The 19507-nt window shown below is 39.7% G+C and overlaps 7 pseudogenes; 3 read left to right on the forward strand and 4 right to left on the reverse strand.

Moving 5' to 3' along the window:
- Positions 1 to 10948: 10948 nt before the first annotated feature.
- Positions 10949 to 11379, reverse strand: LOC122322154 (large ribosomal subunit protein eL28-like; annotated as a pseudogene).
- A 606-nt stretch (positions 11380 to 11985) lies between these two features.
- Positions 11986 to 12314, forward strand: LOC108119243 (ATP synthase subunit g, mitochondrial pseudogene; annotated as a pseudogene).
- A 1256-nt stretch (positions 12315 to 13570) lies between these two features.
- LOC122322158 (large ribosomal subunit protein eL28-like) lies at positions 13571 to 14001 on the reverse strand (annotated as a pseudogene).
- A 1196-nt stretch (positions 14002 to 15197) lies between these two features.
- LOC122322157 (large ribosomal subunit protein eL28-like) lies at positions 15198 to 15629 on the reverse strand (annotated as a pseudogene).
- A 599-nt stretch (positions 15630 to 16228) lies between these two features.
- Positions 16229 to 16879, forward strand: LOC122322137 (ATP synthase subunit g, mitochondrial pseudogene; annotated as a pseudogene).
- On the reverse strand, positions 16825 to 17255 carry LOC122322155 (large ribosomal subunit protein eL28-like; annotated as a pseudogene).
- A 204-nt stretch (positions 17256 to 17459) lies between these two features.
- LOC108134000 (ATP synthase subunit g, mitochondrial-like) lies at positions 17460 to 19309 on the forward strand (annotated as a pseudogene).
- The last annotated feature ends 198 nt before the right edge of the window (positions 19310 to 19507 follow it).

A 19507-nucleotide genomic window follows, 5' to 3' on the forward strand; every position in this document is an offset into this window, starting at 1 on the left:
TCACATAACCAGCAATGGATGCTAGGCTGGGATGTGGAAATTGTCTTGTTACAAGACTTAATGGCACAGACCAGTTTAAATTCCATTTTATTTATTTATTTTTATTTTTTATTTAATAAAAAAAAAGTTAATATTTAAAAAGTTAAAAAACACAATACCTTGAACCACTGTGCCAAACAAGAAGCCGAAGCGGGAGCTTTGAAAGAGTGCAAAAGAGAAATGCAGAAATATAGATAAGCCGGGGAAGATGCAGAGCTGAGCTATGCTTGGAATAGAATTTTGACAAATTATGAATTCGACTCCAAATATACCACAGCACTCGCGTATGTGGTATGTTTGAAGATAGATGTTTGGGACTTTTTTTAGATTTTGTATTGTAATAAATAAGATTATATATTCATTTTCCCATAAGGAGTGGCCAACTATATCCGATGTTTGCGATATATATCTGGTTTTAACTGCAAGGGTATATACACTTCGGCTTCGCCCGAATTTAGCTTTCCTTTCTTGTTTAAATAAGAAATCGTGCAAAAGTGGAGAGACTATTGAGCTCCTTGAGAAGATTATTTCGGAATCTCACCGAACAAGTTAGTTCCTCTCGAGTTATTTTTTAAATTCGCCCAATTTGAATTTGTTTTTTATTTGCAGTCGAAACAAAAGAGGCTCTCGAAAAAGTTGTGGATGAAGTAAGGACTATCAAAGGTATGAGTATGTTTGAATGATTAATGATTTTTATATTTTTATATTCATTATTATATTATACTATATTTATATATTTAAATTCAGCTGAACAAAAAGTCATGGAAAAAAAATAGAGATCCTTGTAGAAGCTTCTTCGGAGCAAACAGCCTCCATTAAGGGGATGACTAAGGACCATGGACAGAGGCAGAAGTTTGCATGCCACTTTCCCATTCAAACTGTAGATGATCTTATTGAGGGTAATTCGAATATAAACACCGCTAACCGAGAGCTCTTTGTATGTAGGGGAAAGCGGCCCTAAGAAAAGAAGACAATTTCTTTGGCGTTATGATCGGTGAGTATTTTAAAAGATAATTATTTAATAATCATTATCCACTTCGATCTATCAAAACTTATACGAATACAGATAATGGTTTAATTAAAAAAATAAATAAATAACAGTAGGATTCATTCATCCTTCAGTAGGATGATGAGCTCCAAATCTTATTTCTTCGAAATGTACTGAAAAACTACAATTACGATTTAATAATCGTTATGATCTCATGGCTTCGATTTCATTTTTGTTTTCCTCGTACTTACATCAGAGCTCCGAAGAAAATTCTTGAAAAATTCGAATTGAATTTTTCCCACGTGTTCTCCTCCTGTTGCCTGTTATATTTGGGGCCTGCTGGGGCCTGTCACAAGAAATTTGTGCGTCCTTTTTCGTTGTTTGAAATGGGTTGTTTATATACTGACCACTAACCATAGGTTGCTGAGTACGAAGTTCCGCTTATACACTTCTTGCCCCGGTAAGAAGACTTCCCTGGCTTTTAAGTTTTACCTCCGCGCCACCTCTTGGTATGCCTGGTGAATTCTTTCCTTCATCCCGGAACCTGGACTTGTTGTTGCTCCGACCTTCGTAGCTGCTGAATCTCCGACTCGTTTAACGCCATTAGCTTTCGGGCCAGCTGGTAATCTCCACGGTTCGAAAACATATACTGCCCGAACATTGCGAAATACGGGGACACCCCTGTATTTTGAGCAATGTGACGCTGCCCTCAGTGCCGCGTGTACCTCCGGTAATCGCTCATCCCATGATCCTCGCCAATAATCATTATAATGGCCGGGAGTACCGACAGGTTGACGCGCTCGGAAGTATTTGCTTGCGGTGAGTATCTGCCCGTTTTCATGTGTAATATCCCGTACAGCCGCATCATATCCTCAAATCCCTTAGAAACAAATTGCCTGCCATTGTCTGTGTGTATAATATCAGGCACTCCGAATTGCGTGAAACATGTTCTCTAAGGAATCCGGCCGCCGCCACCGATGTTGCTTTGGGCTTACCTTTAAGCTAGACAAACTTTGTAAAGTCGTCTATTACTACAAACAGCATGGTGTTGCCGCGCCAGGATCGGGGTATTTTCCGAGGAAATCCAAATATAATTGCGTAGTCTTGTAATTGCGTAGTGTGCTTATTTTCTTAACAGCTGATGCATGAAGTTACCTATTCTTTCACCTGTACCACAATGTTCGGCCAATAATACATTCGCTGTAGCCTCGTTAATGTCTTCCGGATCCCCCCATGAAGCGCCTTCTCCCCTTCATGCGCTTGCTGCACTAATTGTAGTACTAATACTCGTTAGTTCTTCAGGGATCCACAATTTCCAGTCGAACTCCTCGCTGTCCTCCCAGCAAAAACGAGTCTTCTTAAAGAGTAAGACTACTTCCACCCGTAAGTCTGGGAATCGATTTCCTCAGCCTCTGGAAATATGATACTCCTTCTCGGTCACATTGTAATTCAGCTTTGCCGAAGAGAAAGCGATCGGTCGTTCCACTTTATTTTCGTCCTTCTGGAACAACACCGCGCCGATACCTATATGACTGGCATCACACTGAATCCAGAAGTGTTTCCGGAAGTCTGAGTGGGTTAAAACAGGCGCACAGGTCAATACTTGCCTCTGGAAAGCTAACTCCGCTTCAGGTGTCTACTGTAGCCCTTTTCCTTTTTCCATGCAATCTGTTTAGGGAGCGATATCTCGGAACATTTTTTTTATAAACCTTCTGTACCAACTCGCTGTGCCAAAAAAAAGTGCGCAGCTGTCGGACGTTTTTCGGGGCCTCAATTTCTTCAATGGCGGCAATTTTCTGTGGATCAGTCTTCAGAGCGCCATCTCTTAGAACATACCTTAAATACCGCAAGTATTTAAAGCAGAACTTTGACTTCTGCAACCCAAATTCGCCCTCCGTAAGCATCTTCCTACTTCTGCTAGCAACTCACAATGCTCCTCAAAGGTCTTCGAGATCATTAACAGGTCATCCAGGTATACAAACCCTCGGTCTCTGAGTCTCCGTGGGATGACTCTATCCATCAACCTGCACAGTCTTTGCGTTGCATTGCATAATCCAAAAGGCATCCTCCGGAACTGACACAGCGGCCTACCAGTTATAGTGAAAGCCGTATACGGACGACTCTTTTTATCCAGTTCCACTTGAAATATGGTATTTGAAAAACTCGAGCTGCCTAAAAGTAATGAAAGAACAAAACCCGTAGAATAAAGAAAAATTTAAATTAAATAAAAACTGTAATTGCAATTGTACATGTTTTTTAATTTATAATGGCAGGCCCCTCACCAACCTTTCCATGGGGTCCGACGTAAGCACTTATTTTACCGACCCATCAATGGGGTCCGATGTAAGCACTTATTTTACCAGCCGTTCCATGGGGTCCCATGTAAGCACTTATTTTACCGGCCGTTCCATGGGGTCTAATGTAAGTAGTTTCTTTAAAGACCCTAATATGTTGCACTATTTCACAAGTTCGTGGGTTATCGAGGCGGTGGCGATTGACCCTATTAGCGGACATTTCATACAAAAACGGAAATTGAAAAACGCATGGCTAGACGCCACTTTGTAAGTAGTGGTGGTCTGCTGGTAAGTGCTTATTTCACTAGCAACGAACTAGCGCTTAGAACTACAGGGAAGTAAAAATGACTACGTTACACCATTTATCAATTCACAAAAAAAAAAAAGACAGCTGACGAGAGAACACCACGGTATTGGGCCCAGAGAAGGCTTCCCTTCCTTGGTCCAAAACATGGAGCCTGCGTTTTTACTCACAATTCATTTTGTTTGCTAATTGGAATTAATATTTATTCTTTTTTTTATCTTTTATCTTTTCTATCACTCTTAAATATTTAACATGTATTAACCTAACACCTAACCTAGGCATCTTGGGACAAATACAGATAATGGTTTAATTAAAAAAATAAATAAATAACAGTAGGATTCATTCACCCTTCAGTAGGATGATGAGCTCCAAATCTTATTTCTTCGAAATGTACTGAAAAACTACAATTATGATTTAACAATCGTTATGATCTCATGGCTTCGATTTCATTTTTGTTTTCCTCGTACTTACATCAGAGCTCCGAAGAAAATTCTTGAAAAATTCGAATTGAATTTTTCTCACGTGTCTTCCTCCTGTTGCCTGTCCTCCTTCTTTACAGCTGATGCATGAAGTTACCTATTCTTTCACCTGTACCACCATGTTCGGCCAATAATACATTCGCTGTAGCCTCGCTAATGTCTTCCGGATCCCCCCATGAAGCGCCATCTCCCCTTCATGCGCTTGCTGCACTAATTGTAGTACTAATACTCGTTAGTTCTTCAGGGATCCACAATTTCCAGTCGAACTCCTCGCTGTCCTCCCAGCAAAAACGAGTCTTCTTAAAGAGTAAGACTTCTTCCACCCGTAAGTCTGGGAATCGATTTCCTCAGCCTCTGGAAATATGATACTCCTTCTCGGTCACATTGTAATTCAGCTTTGCCGAAGAGAAAGCGATCGGTCGTTCCACTTTATTTTCGTCCTTCTGGAACAACACCGCGCCGATACCTATATGACTGGCATCACACTGAATCCAGAAGTGTTTCCGGAAGTCTGAGTGGGTTAAAACTGGCGCACAGGTCAATACTTGCCTCTGGAAAGCTAACTCCGCTTCAGGTGTCCACTGTAGCCCTTTTCCTTTTTCCATGCAATCTGTTTAGGGAGCGATATCTCGGAACATTTTTTTTATAAACCTTCTGTACCAACTCGCTGTGCCAAAAAAAGTGCGCAGCTGTCGGACGTTTTTCGGGGCCTCAATTTCTTTAATGGCGGCGATTTTCTGTGGATCAGTCTTCAGAGCGCCATCTCTTAGAACATACCCTAAATACCGCAAGTATTTAAAGCAGAACTTTGACTTCTGCAACCCAAATTCGCCCTCCGTAAGCATCTTCCTACTTCTGCTAGCAACTCACAATGCTCCTCAAAGGTCTTCGAGATCATTAACAGGTCATCCAGGTATACAAACCCTCGGTCTCTGAGTCTCCGTGGGATGACTCTATCCATCAACCTGCACAGTCTTTGCGTTGCATTGCATAATCCAAAAGGCATTCTCCGGAACTGACACAGCGGCCTACCAGTTATAGTGAAAGCCGTATACGGACGACTCTTTTTATCCAGTTCCTCTTGCCAAAACGCATGTTTCAGGTCCATGCTGCTGATGAAAATCGTGTCATCGACCCGGCTGAGGATGGACTCTATATTTTGCAACGGGTAGGCATCCATCACCGTCAAAGCATTTAGCTTCCGTGCGTCCAAACACAGCCTGTTCTCCGGGCTCCGAGGAATCTCACTCAGATCGATGACTCCGAGTCTCAACATTTCGTCCACTTCAGCGAACAAGACTTATTGCTTGACTGGGGACACTGGAAAAAACCTTTCCTTGACTGGCGATCCCCCCTCTACCAACAGTATGGTGTGCTGTTTCATTGTGGTGAGTCCGAATCCCTGATGCTCATATGTAAAGAAGGTTTCCTTTACCTTATCCAGACGTTCCTGTTGCACGTTAGTTAGGGTGTGAGGCTCTACTGGTTACCCTTTGCTGTGGAACTCGGTTTCCACGTTCTCCAACGACTCGCCCCCTAGCTCGGGCGCGATGTGGAACTTCCTCCGAAAGTCTACGCCCAGTCTACAGTTTCTGCTTCAAGGAGGGGCAAAGCAGGATCGGAATGCGCTGAGTTTTCCCTTGGAATTTTATCTCCGGATTCACCTTGCCAAGCACCTGGTTTTTTGCACCGCCCGCGGACTGCATGATGCTCGCGTCTTTTCCCGTCTCAATTCCAATCTCTCTATTAACCCCAGGCATCCTTCACCGAGGAGACTGACGGTCGCACCACTATCTAACAGGCCTTCGATACTGTTTCCCTCCAACTCCACGATTCGAAATGGCCTGATATCGCAGCTCACCGCGGCTCGAATCGTCGCACATATCCTCTGCTGCCAGTTCCTTCGCCGGGCACGCTCGATTCTCGGAGTTAATCGGTCTTCTTGGAAACACCGCGGCTTACCCTCCTTGTAATCCGAACCTCACACTCCAATTGGATTCCTATCAGACCTTTCTACAGTTGGACTCTGCCTATTTATATTTACTAATACTTGATTAATATGCTTAACACTAATTCTTCGGATTGGCCTGTACCTTGATGCAAATGGCGCGTGGCTCCTCGGCCTTCCCCCGTTTCCCGACTGACACTTTAGTTACAATTTTCTGATTTTGGTGTTGGGATGGATTTCATATTTTTGTGGAACAAATTTGATTCTTTTAGAAAAGATATTATTTTTTGAAGGTTATCTGTGTTTAGTTCATTGAGTAGGTTAAGAGGGTTTGTGTTTTTAAAGATAGAGTGTTTTATTTGGTGGAGTGATGGGCATGAGTTGAGTAGGTGGGATATGGTGTTATCTCCTTGGCAACAGAGGCATGGGGATGTTTGGTTCTGGTTGAGGTAGTGTTCGTGGGTAAGTTTTGTGTGGCCTAGTCTAAGGAGTTCTATTTTTATTTGGTCGAGCCTGCTCGATTTTGGGTTAAAATATTTGTCGTTGTTCGTGTTGTCTTTGTTTATGGATTTATACTATTGGCTGCATTGTTCAAAGGTTTGTTCCTGTCTTGTTGAGAATTCTGACCTTAAATGCTTGTTTATGTCTGTTCAATTTATGTTTGGGGAGAAAATGAGAGGGATTTTCGCTGCTGACTCGCTACTGGTTTGGTCGGCTAACATCCACAATTGATCAATTGCTTCTTGGATGGCTATTATTTCGGCGGAGAGTACTGAAGAGTATGGGGGAGCATACCATATTTTATAATGTGGTTTTCTGTTGTGACTGGGTAAGTTATTGTGGAATTTATTTTTGATCTTTTATTTTTGATTTTTGTGAATATAAACTTGTAGGATTTGTGTCTGTCTTTGGTATGTTCGTATATTTTTCGATATGTGTCAGGGGATGTTGTTTGTTTTTTATGGATTCTGAACGTTGTATCTATGAGATTGGGTATCTCCCAAGGTGGATTGAAATTTTGTAGTTTTTGTGGTTGGTATGGTAAGTATAATGAGAAGCAGAGTTGTATGGTTCGGGCTATGGTGGTTAGGTTTTTTCAGATTTTTTGTTGCTTAACAAATTTGTGTATGGGTGTGTCTCTGGAAAAAATAAAGTTTTTGCTAAGTTTGGCTGTTTTTAGGTCTCGTTTTTGCTCTATTGTGATAATATTGGATTCGTTGATTAAGTTAGATATGGGGGTTGTTCGGTAGGCTCCAAGGGCCAGTCGGAATGCAGCATTGAACGGGATCTTTAATTTGTTTGAGGTGCTTTTCGGTGAGTGTCCGTAAAGGAAGAAACCGTATTCCAGCTTAGCGATGACTGTTGCTTTAGCGACGTGAAGGAGTGTGTGGGTATTGCAATTAAATTTATGGATTGATAGGCATTTTATTATATTAAGTTTTTGGTCGAGTGAGGGTATTAGTGAGTTTATGTGTGTGTTCCATTTGTATTTATTGTTAATTGTTAATCCAAGGATTTTGATCGAGGTGACGGTATGTTGTATGTGATTGCAGGTTATTGTACAAGTGCAGTTGCGTTTTTTGAAAATGTGTAGGTGCTTGCACTTTGCTAGGGAAAGGGATGCTCCGGAATATGACCACCAGGTGTTTGTATTATTTAAAATGTAGTCTAAGTTGAGGTTTTTATTTTTGTTTTCTTGACAGTTTATTATGAGGAAGAAATCGTCGGCGTATGCGCTAAATTTAATGTTTTTGTGTAAAGCTATAGTATTTGAAGGTTTATTGTACGCTATTAAGAATAGTTTAACTGATATAGGTGATCCTTGGGGGATACCGTTATGTAGGGGATGACAATTGGATATTTGGGGTCCCACACGGACAATTATTTTTCTGTTGAGCAAAAAATTTTTTATATAATTTATTATTTTAGGGCCTATTTGCCAATCCTGGAGTTGGTCTGTAATGGTGTGAAAACCTACTCGATCGAAGGCTCTTGAGAAGTCAAAAGAGATGAGTGATGTGTGCTTCTTTGACTTCATTATGAGGTAGTCCACATAGAGTAGACTGTCCGAAGTCGATTTTCATTTTTTTAAGCCAAATTGGTTTTGATTAAGCACTTTATTCACGTTTACACCACCACGGTCTTTTGGCAATATCTTGTCGAGAGTTTTTGCAAGACAGCAGTTAAGGGATATGGGTCTGTATGAATTTATTTTTGTTTTTTCAGTTATTGGCTTTAGGATCGGTATGACGAGGCTTGTTTTATAGGCTTGGCGTATGTGACTGTCTAGTATTTTGTTAAAAAGGTCTTTTATTCTATTTTTTGTGGTAGGTGAACTCCTCTGAGAAGTTCCGATCGTTTAAAAGCTCTGAGAAGTCCCTTGAAAATATATTAGCAATGTCGTTGGTAGAAGTTGTAGGGGTGTTATTTTCGGGATTTTGTATTGCATGGATTTGATTGACTGGGTTAAGTCCGCAAAAGCGTCTTATATTGTGCCATATTTTTGATAAGGGTGTTGACGGATCTATGGTGGATGTAAAGGAGTTTGATGTTTCATTTTTACTTTCTTTTATTTCAAATCTATATTTGGCATTCTTGCGTCTGTAATCTGTTATGTTTTGAAGGTTTATGTTGCGATTAAGGGTGTTCCAAGCTAATTGTTTTTCTTTTTGTAAATGAGCTAAGTATTTATTCTACCAGGGAACCTTGTATGGTTTAGAATTCGGTGAGGTTTGCGGTATAGAGCTGTTCGCGCTTTGCAAAATGATTCTGTTGATTGGGGCAGCCTCTTTGTTTACATTTTCAGAAAGGGTTTAAAAAAGGGTTTGTTGAATTTGTTTACCTTGTTTTATGGAAAAAGGGAGATGATTATTGGGAAGTGGTCGCTCCGATGAAGGTCATTGAGTATTTTCCACTTGGTGTGTGGAGCTAGTGATCCCGAGCAAAGGGAATAGTCAATGTGTGTGTATGTGTTGTGTGTTCAAAAATATGTTAGTGATTTGTCATTTAAGAGGATAAGTTGGGATGTATCGATAAATTTTTGTATAAGTTGGGTTAGAGGTAGGGAACCGCCAGGCTGGGTGCCAACCATTAAAGTCTCCATTAAACAAAATTATTAAATTACCAATTAAAAATTACCAACCATTAAATGTATGTATGTATGTATTTTCTTTTTTCAATGTATTTTCTAGTGTTTGTTTTGTGATAGTTTTGGTCGGAGAGATGTCTGTAAACTGTCTATATGTGTAGGTTTTTCTGGGATTTTACAAGTGTTTCTAGTGTTTCGAGATCGTTTGTGGTGTTGATTATTGAATGTTCGATCGATTTATGTACTAGTAGTGCTACGCCGCCAAATCTGTTCGTGGCTATGTTAGTAAGTAGGATGTAGTTTACGGGGGTAGGTATGTTATAGGTGTATTGTATGTGTGATTCTTGGAGAGCTATGATGTGTGGGGAGTAGTTCTTTATCAATATTAGAAGTTGGTTATAAATTTTAGAATAACCTTTTATAATTCATTGCACTATATTAAGGGACATTTTTGCGGTGAAGAACGGGTTAGGTTAGGATAAGGTTGGTGGATTTTAGATAGATTCGCGTTCGCTGTTATTGGTGTGTTTGTTTTTGGTTGAGGGTTTAGTTTTTGGGTTGGACGGTTTGAAGTTAGTGGAGAGAGAGTTTGACTTATCTTTGGAGAATATTTTTAATGTTAAGTTCTTTGTAATTTGTGATGCGTAAGGTTATTTTTGTGTGGTGTCTGTAATGTCGGTATCCATGGTCTCGATGTCGTCTTGCTCTTTCTGTTGAGTGTGATTTTGGAGGTGTTCTTTGGGTGATTTTGGTGCTTTAGTTGAGGTTCCGTGGGATGTTGATTTGGTTATGGTGTTTTGTGTGTGATTTTTATGTGTAGTTTTTTCTATTGGTGTGATGGCATTTAAAGATTGGGGTTTTGTTTGGTCCTGTGTTGTGGTGCTGTTGTGGTGCTGTTGCATACGTGGCTCTAGTTTGGTATCCATGTCGCTCGAAGTATATCCTCAAAGCAGTTTTGGGGTCGACCTTCTCGGTAGTTTTTATATTTGTAAATTCCTGTTGCTTAAGGAATGTTGGACATTTACGGTCGAGCGGGCTGTGTTGGGAGTCGATTTCCGGATCGTTCTCGCAGTTGAGGCATTTTTTATCTTTCTGGCAGTGTAAGCCTTCAGTGGTGTGTTTCCAATACGAAGTATTTCGGGAAATTTGTGGGATTCAAATGTTAGAATTATTAGGCCAGTTTCTGTTAGTGAGTCGGTGGTATTGGTGTTGGTGTTGTTGCTTGTAGTTTGTTTCTTCATTACTTTTTTTACTTCTGTGACTTTTTGGGGTTTAAGCTCTTGAAGGATGTTATCTACATCAAAATATCTGAGGTCGTTGCTGTAGATCACTCCTTTCTTCCGTAACCAGTCTTTCCATGTCTGCGATTTTGTTTAGTTTGTGCAGTTTTGTGGCTTTTTTTTTTATTAAGAGAGTTCCGTCTCGTGTTTTTTTTACGGAATCAACTTCTTCTTCGCAGGCATAGTCTATGGATTTTTGGATTATGAAGGGGGAAAATGTCCTAAATGATTCATTGTCCTTTCTTTTTACTACTATAAATTTCGGATCTTTATGTTGGTATGTTTTTGGGGTGTATCGTTAGTTGCAGGGGCCTTGGACCCGGGTTGAGGAATATACGCGTGTTTTTTGTTGTTGGGTTTTAAAATTTTTCTTTGTGGTCAATATTTGTTTGTTTAATTTTTGCTGATAAGCTTTATGGGGTTTGTTCACGCAGGTGTTTACTTTGTAATACGAATTGTCTCTTAAGAGGTTGAAGTGGTACTGTATATTTCCATTATTTTCTGCCTCCTATTTCTAGTGTGTTTTAACATTTTTTTCTTTATTCTCGAGTAGAAAACAGCTCCGCTTAATCCCAGTTGGTAAATTTTATTCGGGCTTCTTACTCTTGGCCTGCTCGACCTTCTTTCCCTTGACGGGGTGGGCTTCTGGGAGCGCAGAACAGCGGAGGCGCGGCGAAGAGCAACCTGTGTCAGGTCCTTGCGGTATTTGGAGCCGATCAGCAGGTTCTTCAGCTTTTTCAGGGAGCGACGGGGACCGGCCTTGAACTCAACGCGCACGGTGTTCTTGGCAGGACGCTGGGCATACTGGGCATGCTGTCCAAGTTGTTTGACTCTGTGATGAAGGGTTTCTTCACATCGCGCTTGTTCAACAAGAAGGCGTTGTTGTTTCGAATGATCAACCAATTGAGGTGCGAAGAGGTTGCCATCTCACGTCTTTTCTCGTTGAAAGACAAGCAGGAAAGGAAATATATAACTGATAAAACTAAATAATAATACAATTTTTTTAAGAAACAACAATTATAAAACGCCATTTCAAGAACGTCAAGAACGGCGCTGGGAGCTTATGACAAGTGCAGCTTCCCGGTGTTTGGCGGCTGATGCATTTGTATGAAGTGAGAAGTGACAGGGAGCTTATGCACAAATATGAGAAGTATACCGCGATAACGCACCGGACAGAAAAGACAAAAAAGGTCAGGCGATATAAGATACGCAAGCCTATCAATAGACCTGGGAAAAAATCGATTCTCAGTGCATTTCTTATTTTTAATGTTTAAAAACAAAAAATTGACTAAATCGACAAAAAAAAACATTTATTTTTGTCATACTGTATATATTGAAACTAATCAATCTTATTTATTAAGAAAACCAAACAAAAATTCTTTTAAACAAAAAATTAAAAATTCAAGTTTCAACAAAATAAAAACGAAAATTACATAACATAATATAAAAAAAGTTTAGTTTCTTTAATTCATAGGTTCTTACTGGCAAAAGTAAGCTTGTTTACCGTTTTAGGTTTGAGAGCGGCTTTAACAGGTTTAACAATTTTTCATCTCATATCTGTTTCATAGCACATTGGAAACGATACGGAAAAATGGTGAGTTTGGCTACTAAGGGATCAGGACTTGTAAACAGGCATCTTACACAGGCCAGGCCACAGCTCGATGTGTTCCTGAAGTACCCCAAAGTTGAGTTTACGCCCCCAACGCCAGCCGACATTCCGGCCGTCCGTCAGGGACTTGGCAACATCATCAAGGCAGCCAAGACTTGCGCCTACAAGAACCTCACCGTTTGCGAGGCCTAGCTTAACACCTTGCTGACCGCTGAGGTCAATTTCTGGTTGTACATTGCACTATGGGCCGAAACGCCGTTTTTTTGGCAGAAACTCCAGTTTTAGAGATACTGGCCTCAAATTTTTCACATACGCTTTTCGCTTAAACTATTTTTGTCGAATTTTGAATTTTTTTGTTTTTTAAATTTGACGACGTCCACTTCGGGCGGAAACGCCGTTTTTTTTTTTGCAAAAACTTCAATTTAAGATATACTTGGCTAAAATTTTACATATATGCTTAAACTATTTTTTTCCAATTTTATTGTTTTGGAAATTTTTCAGCTTTTTTTTGCATAAACTCCAATTTAAGATATACTTGGCTAAATTTTTACATATATGCTTGAACTATTTTTTTCGAATTTTATTGTTTTGGAAATTTGACCACACCTATGGCCGCCGCCTACATCAAGAGTTGGCCATACTGTCATTCTTACTTAATTTTTAAATAAACTTAAGTTTTTCATAAAAAGAACTACAACTTTTACTAAATATGGTTCTATTAGTTATAATATTTAATTTAAGCCTCTAACAGCGCCGTCTTTCCGGTGGCTCTCCCCCCAAACTTCGAGAAGCGCTGCATGAGAGAACGCATAAACACCTGCAACATGTATTGTTTTTTCGAAAAGGGGCAAAAACGGGCAAAGAAGACGAATTAAATTTGAATTCCTATATATTTAAAGGTAACTTCACCTGTTTAGTTGCTTGCTCCGATATGCGCTGAAACAGTAACACTTCACAAAACACAACTACTTTTGTTACACATTCCTGGAGGTTTATTTTTGGGGTTTAAGCTCTTGAAGGATGTTATCTACATTAATATATCTGAGGTCGTTGCTGTAGATCACTCCTTTCTTCCGTAACCAGTATTTCCATGTCTGCGATTTTGTTTAGTTTGTGCAGTTTTGTGGCTTTTTTTTTTATTAAAAGAGTTCCGTCACGTGTTTTTTTTACGGAATCAACTTCTTCTTCGCAGGCATAGTCTATGGATTTTTGGATTATGAAGGGGGAAAATGTCCTAAATGATTCATTGTCCTTTCTTTTTACTACTATAAATTTCGGATCTTTATGTTGGTATGTTTTTAGGGTGTATCGTTAGTTGCAGGGGCCTTGGACCCGGGTTGAGGAATATACGCGTGTTTTTTGTTGTTGGGTTTTAAAATTTTTCTTTGTGGTCAATATTTGTTTGTTCAATTTTTGCTGATAAGCTTTATGGGGTTTGTCCACGCAGGTGTTTACTTTGTAATACGAATTGTCTCATAAGAGGTTGAAGTGGTACTGTATATTTCCATTATTTTCTGCCTCCTATTTCTAGTGTGTTTTAACATTTTTTTCTTTATTCTCGAGTAGAAAACAGCTCCGCTTAATCCCAGTTGGTAAATTTTATTCGGGCTTCTTACTCTTGGCCTGCTCGACCTTCTTTCCCTTGACGGGGTGGGCTTCTGGGAGCGCAGAACAGCGGAGGCGCGGCGAAGAGCAACCTGTGTCAGGTCCTTGCGGTATTTGGAGCCGATCAGCAGGTTCTTCAGCTTTTTCAGGGAGCGACAGGGACCGGCCTTGAACTCAACGCGCACAGTGTTCTTGGCAGGACGCTGGGCATACTGGGCATGCTGTCCAAGTTGTTTGACTCTGTGATGAAGGGTTTCTTCACATCGCGCTTGTTCAACAAGAAGGCGTTGTTGTTTCGAATGATCAACCAATTGAGGTGCGAAGAGGTTGCCATCTCACGTCTTTTCTCGTTGAAAGACAAGCAGGAAAGGAAATATATAACTGATAAAACTAAATAATAATACAATTTTTTTAAGAAACAACAATTATAAAACGCCATTACAAGAACGTCAAGAACGGCGCTGGGAGCTTATGACAAGTGCAGCTTCCCGGTGTTTGGCGGCTGATGCATTTGTATGAAGTGAGAAGTGACAGGGAGCTTATGCACAAATATGAGAAGTATACCGCGATAATGCACCGGACAGAAAAGACAAAAAAGGTCAGGCGATATAAGATACGCAAGCCTATCAATAGACCTGGGAAAAAATCGATTCTCAGTGCATTTCTTATTTTTAATGTTTAAAAACAAAACATTGACTAAATCGACAAAAAAAAACATTTATTTTTGTCATACTGTATATATTGAAACTAATCAATCTTATTTATTAAGAAAACCAAACAAAAATTCTTTTAAACAAAAAATTAAAAATTCAAGTTTCAACAAAATAAAAACGAAAAATACATAACATAATATAAAAAAAGTTTAGTTTCTTTAATTCATAGGTTCTTACTGGCAAAAGTAAGCTTGTTTACCGTTTTAGGTTTGAGAGCGGCTTTAACAGGTTTAACAATTTTTCATCTCATCTCTGTTTCATAGCACATTGGAAACGATACGGAAAAATGGTGAGTTTGGCTACTAAGGGATCAGGACTTGTAAACAGGCTTTTTACACAGGCCAGGCCACAGCTCGATGTATTCCTGAGGTACCCCAAAGTTGAGTTTACGCCCCCAACGCCAGCCGACATTCCGGCCATCCGTCAGGGACTTGGCTACATCATCAAGGCATCACCAAGACTTGCGCCTACAAGAACCTAACCGTTTGCGAGGCCTAGCTTAACACCTTGCTGACCGCTGAGGTCAATTTCTGGTTGTACATTGCACTATGGGCCGAAACGCCGTTTTTTTTTGGCAGAAACTCCAGTTTTAGAGATACTGGGGTTTTTGGGGTGTATCGTTAGTTGCAGGGGCCTTGGACCCGGGTTGAGGAATATACGCGTGTTTTTTGTTGTTGGGTTTTAAAATTTTTCTTTGTGGTCAATATTTGTTTGTTCAATTTTTGCTGATAAGCTTTATGGGGTTTGTTCACGCAGGTGTTTACTTTGTAATACGAATTGTCTCTTAAGAGGTTGAAGTGGTACTGTATATTTCCATTATTTTCTGCCTCCTATTTCTAGTGTGTTTTAACATTTTTTTCTTTATTCTCGAGTAGAAAACAGCTCCGCTTAATCCCAGTTGGTAAATTTTATTCGGGCTTCTTACTCTTGGCCTGCTCGACCTTCTTTCCCTTGACGGGGTGGGCTTCTGGGAGCGCAGAACAGCGGAGGCGCGGCGAAGAGCAGCCTGTGTCAGGTCCTTGCGGTATTTGGAGCCGATCAGCAGGTTCTTCAGCTTTTTCAGGGAGTGACAGGGGACCGGCCTTGAACTCAACGCGCACAGTGTTCTTGGCAGGACGCTGGGAATACTGGGCATGCTGTCCAAGTTGTTTGACTCTGTGATGAAGGGTTTCTTCACATCGCGCTTGTTCAACAAGAAGGCGTTGTTGTTTCGAATGATCAACCAATTGAGGTGCGAAGAGGTTGCCATCTCACGTCTTTTCTCGTTGAAAGACAAGCAGGAAAGGAAATATATAACTGATAAAACTAAATAATAATACAATTTTTTTAAGAAACAACAATTATAAAACGCCATTTCAAGAACGTCAAGAACGGCGCTGGGAGCTTATGACAAGTGCAGCTTCCCGGTGTTTGGCGGCTGATGCATTTGTATGAAGTGAGAAGTGACAGGGAGCTTATGCACAAATATGAGAAGTATACCGCGATAATGCACCGGACAGAAAAGACAAAAAAGGTCAGGCGATATAAGATACGCAAGCCTATCAATAGACCTGGGAAAAAATCGATTCTCAGTGCATTTCTTATTTTTAATGTTTAAAAACAAAACATTGACTAAATCGACAAAAAAAAACATTTATTTTTGTCATACTGTATATATTGAAACTAATCAATCTTATTTATTAAGAAAACCAAACAAAAATTCTTTTAAACAAAAAATTAAAAATTCAAGTTTCAACAAAATAAAAACGAAAAATACATAACATAATATAAAAAAAGTTTAGTTTCTTTAATTCATAGGTTCTTACTGGCAAAAGTAAGCTTGTTTACCGTTTTAGGTTTGAGAGCGGCTTTAACAGGTTTAACAATTTTTCATCTCATCTCTGTTTCATAGCACATTGGAAACGATACGGAAAAATGGTGAGTTTGGCTACTAAGGGATCAGGACTTGTAAACAGGCTTCTTACACAGGCCAGGCCACAGCTCGATGTATTCCTGAAGTACCCCAAAGTTGAGTTTACGCCCCCAACGCCAGCCGACATTCCGGCCATCCGTCAGGGACTTGCCAACATCATCAAGGCATCACCAAGACTTGCGCCTACAAGAACCTAACCGTTTGCGAGGCCTAGCTTAACACCTGGCTGACCGCTGAGGTCAATTTCTGGTTGTACATTGCACTATGGGCCGAAACGCCGTTTTTTTTGGCAGAAACTCCAGTTTTAGAGATACTGGGGTTTTTTGGGTTTATCGTTAGTTGCAGGGGCCTTGGACCCGGGTTGAGGAATATACGCGTGTTTTTTGTTGTTGGGTTTTAAAATTTTTCTTTGTGGTCAATATTTGTTTGTTCAATTTTTGCTGATAAGCTTTATGGGGTTTGTTCACGCAGGTGTTTACTTTGTAATACGAATTGTCTCTTAAGAGGTTGAAGTGGTACTGTATATTTCCATTATTTTCTGCCTCCTATTTCTAGTGTGTTTTAACATTTTTTTCTTTATTCTCGAGTAGAAAACAGCTCCGCTTAATCCCAGTTGGTAAATTTTATTCGGGCTTCTTACTCTTGGCCTGCTCGACCTTCTTTCCCTTGACGGGGTGGGCTTCTGGGAGCGCAGAACAGCGGAGGCGCGGCGAAGAGCAGCCTGTGTCAGGTCCTTGCGGTATTTGGAGCCGATCAGCAGGTTCTTCAGCTTTTTCAGGGAGCGACAGGGACCGGCCTTGAACTCAACGCGCACAGTGTTCTTGGCAGGACGCTGGGCATACTGGGCATGCTGTCCAAGTTGTTTGACTCTGTGATGAAGGGTTTCTTCACATCGCGCTTGTTCAACAAGAAGGCGTTGTTGTTTCGAATGATCAACCAATTGAGGTGCGAAGAGGTTGCCATCTCACGTCTTTTCTCGTTGAAAGACAAGCAGGAAAGGAAATATATAACTGATAAAACTAAATAATAATACAATTTTTTTAAGAAACAACAATTATAAAACGCCATTTCAAGAACGTCAAGAACGGCGCTGGGAGCTTATGACAAGTGCAGCTTCCCGGTGTTTGGCGGCTGATGCATTTGTATGAAGTGAGAAGTGACAGGGAGCTTATGCACAAATATGAGAAGTATACCGCGATAATGCACCGGACAGAAAAGACAAAAAAGGTCAGGCGATATAAGATACGCAAGCCTATCAATAGACCTGGGAAAAAATCGATTCTCAGTGCATTTCTTATTTTTAATGTTTAAAAACAAAACATTGACTAAATCGACAAAAAAAAACATTTATTTTTGTCATACTGTATATATTGAAACTAATCAATCTTATTTATTAAGAAAACCAAACAAAAATTCTTTTAAACAAAAAATTAAAAATTCAAGTTTCAACAAAATAAAAACGAAAAATACATAACATAACATAAAAAAAGTTTAGTTTCTTTAATTCATAGGTTCTTACTGGCAAAAGTAAGCTTGTTTACCGTTTTAGGTTTGAGAGCGGCTTTAACAGGTTTAACAATTTTTCATCTCATCTCTGTTTCATAGCACATTGGAAACGATACGGAAAAGTGGTGAGTTTGGCTACTAAGGGATCAGGACTTGTAAACAGGCTTCTTACACAGGCTTCTTACACAGGCCAGGCCACAGCTCGATGTGTTCCTGAAGTACCCCAAAGTTGAGTTTACGCCCCCAACGCCAGCCGACATTCCGGCCATCCGTCAGGGACTTGGCAACATCATCAAGGCAGCCAAGACTTGCGCCTACAAAAACCTCACCGTTTGCGAGGCCTAGCTTAACACCTTGCTGACCGCTGAGGTCAATTTCTGGTTGTACATTGCACTATGGGCCGAAACGCCGTTTTTTTGGCAGAAACTCCAGTTTTAGAGATACTGGCCTCAAATTTTGCACATACGCTTTTCGCTTAAACTATTTTTGTCGAATTTTGAATTTTTTTGTTTTTTAAATTTGACGACGTCCACTTCGGGCGGAAACGCCGTTTTTTTTTTTGCATAAACTCCAATTTAAGATATACTTGGCTAAAATTTTACATATATGCTTGAACTATTTTTTCGCCACTTTTTTTTGCATAAACTCCAATTTAAGATATACTTGGCTTAATTTTTACATATATGCTTGAACTATTTTTTTCGAATTTTATTGTTTTGGAAATTTGACCACACCTATGGCCGCCGCCTACATCACGAGTTGGCCATACTGTCATTCTTACTTAATTTTTAAATAAACTTAAGTTTTTCATAAAAAGAACTACAACTTTTACTAAATATGGTTCTATTAGTTATAATATTTAATTTAAACCTCTAACAGCGCCGTCTTTCCGGTGGCTCTCCCCCCAAACTTCGAGAAGCGCTGCATGAGAGAACGCATAAACACCTGCAACATGTATTGTTTTTTCGAAAAGGGGCAAAAACGGGCAAAGAAGACGAATTAAATTTGAATTCCTATATATTTAAAGGTAACTTCACCTGGTTAGTTGCTTGCGCCGATATGCGCTGAAAAAGTAACACTTCACAAAACACAACTACTTTTGTTACACATTCCTGCTAATTAGACACTTACAAAACATTTGACAACACAGACACAAATATAATGAGAACACGAAATAGTTTTATTATTAATTTTTCATACCTTGATCTTTGTTTTCCATATTTAATCTGGTAATTTCACTCAATTTATGCCAATTGTAACACAATTCAAAGTTGCCTTAAAGTTGCCGCCAATTTGCAAGTTTCAGGATTGCAATGAATCAGCTGGTTAAATGACCCCGCGCTAAATTAACAGGCTTGCAATAAGGGTTGCTCAAAAAAAATTATAATTATATTTATTTGGAATGTCTATTCATCAAAATTTTGGCCGCACTGGGACCATAGTGCATTGGCGAGTGCATCGGCAAACGCCACATTGTGGGATACAATGTCTCAATTTACTATAGTCAATGCTTGGCAGTTTTTGGAATGATCGAAAAATCCTAATTGTGAACATTTTGACACCAAGTAAAGTGGAATAATACAATAGTGAAAAAAAAAACAAAAAAAAAACAAAACAAAATGCATGTTATTAGAGAAAAGATCTCAACGCTTAACAATCTAGAGAAAGTCACGCTCATGTATGTAACAACAAGATATTACAAATTGTACTCTATAATATGGCTATCAGACTCTATAATTTAA

This window comes from Drosophila bipectinata, chromosome 4, assembly GCF_030179905.1.
Source record: "Drosophila bipectinata strain 14024-0381.07 chromosome 4, DbipHiC1v2, whole genome shotgun sequence".
Lineage (NCBI taxonomy): Eukaryota > Metazoa > Arthropoda > Insecta > Diptera > Drosophilidae > Drosophila > Drosophila bipectinata.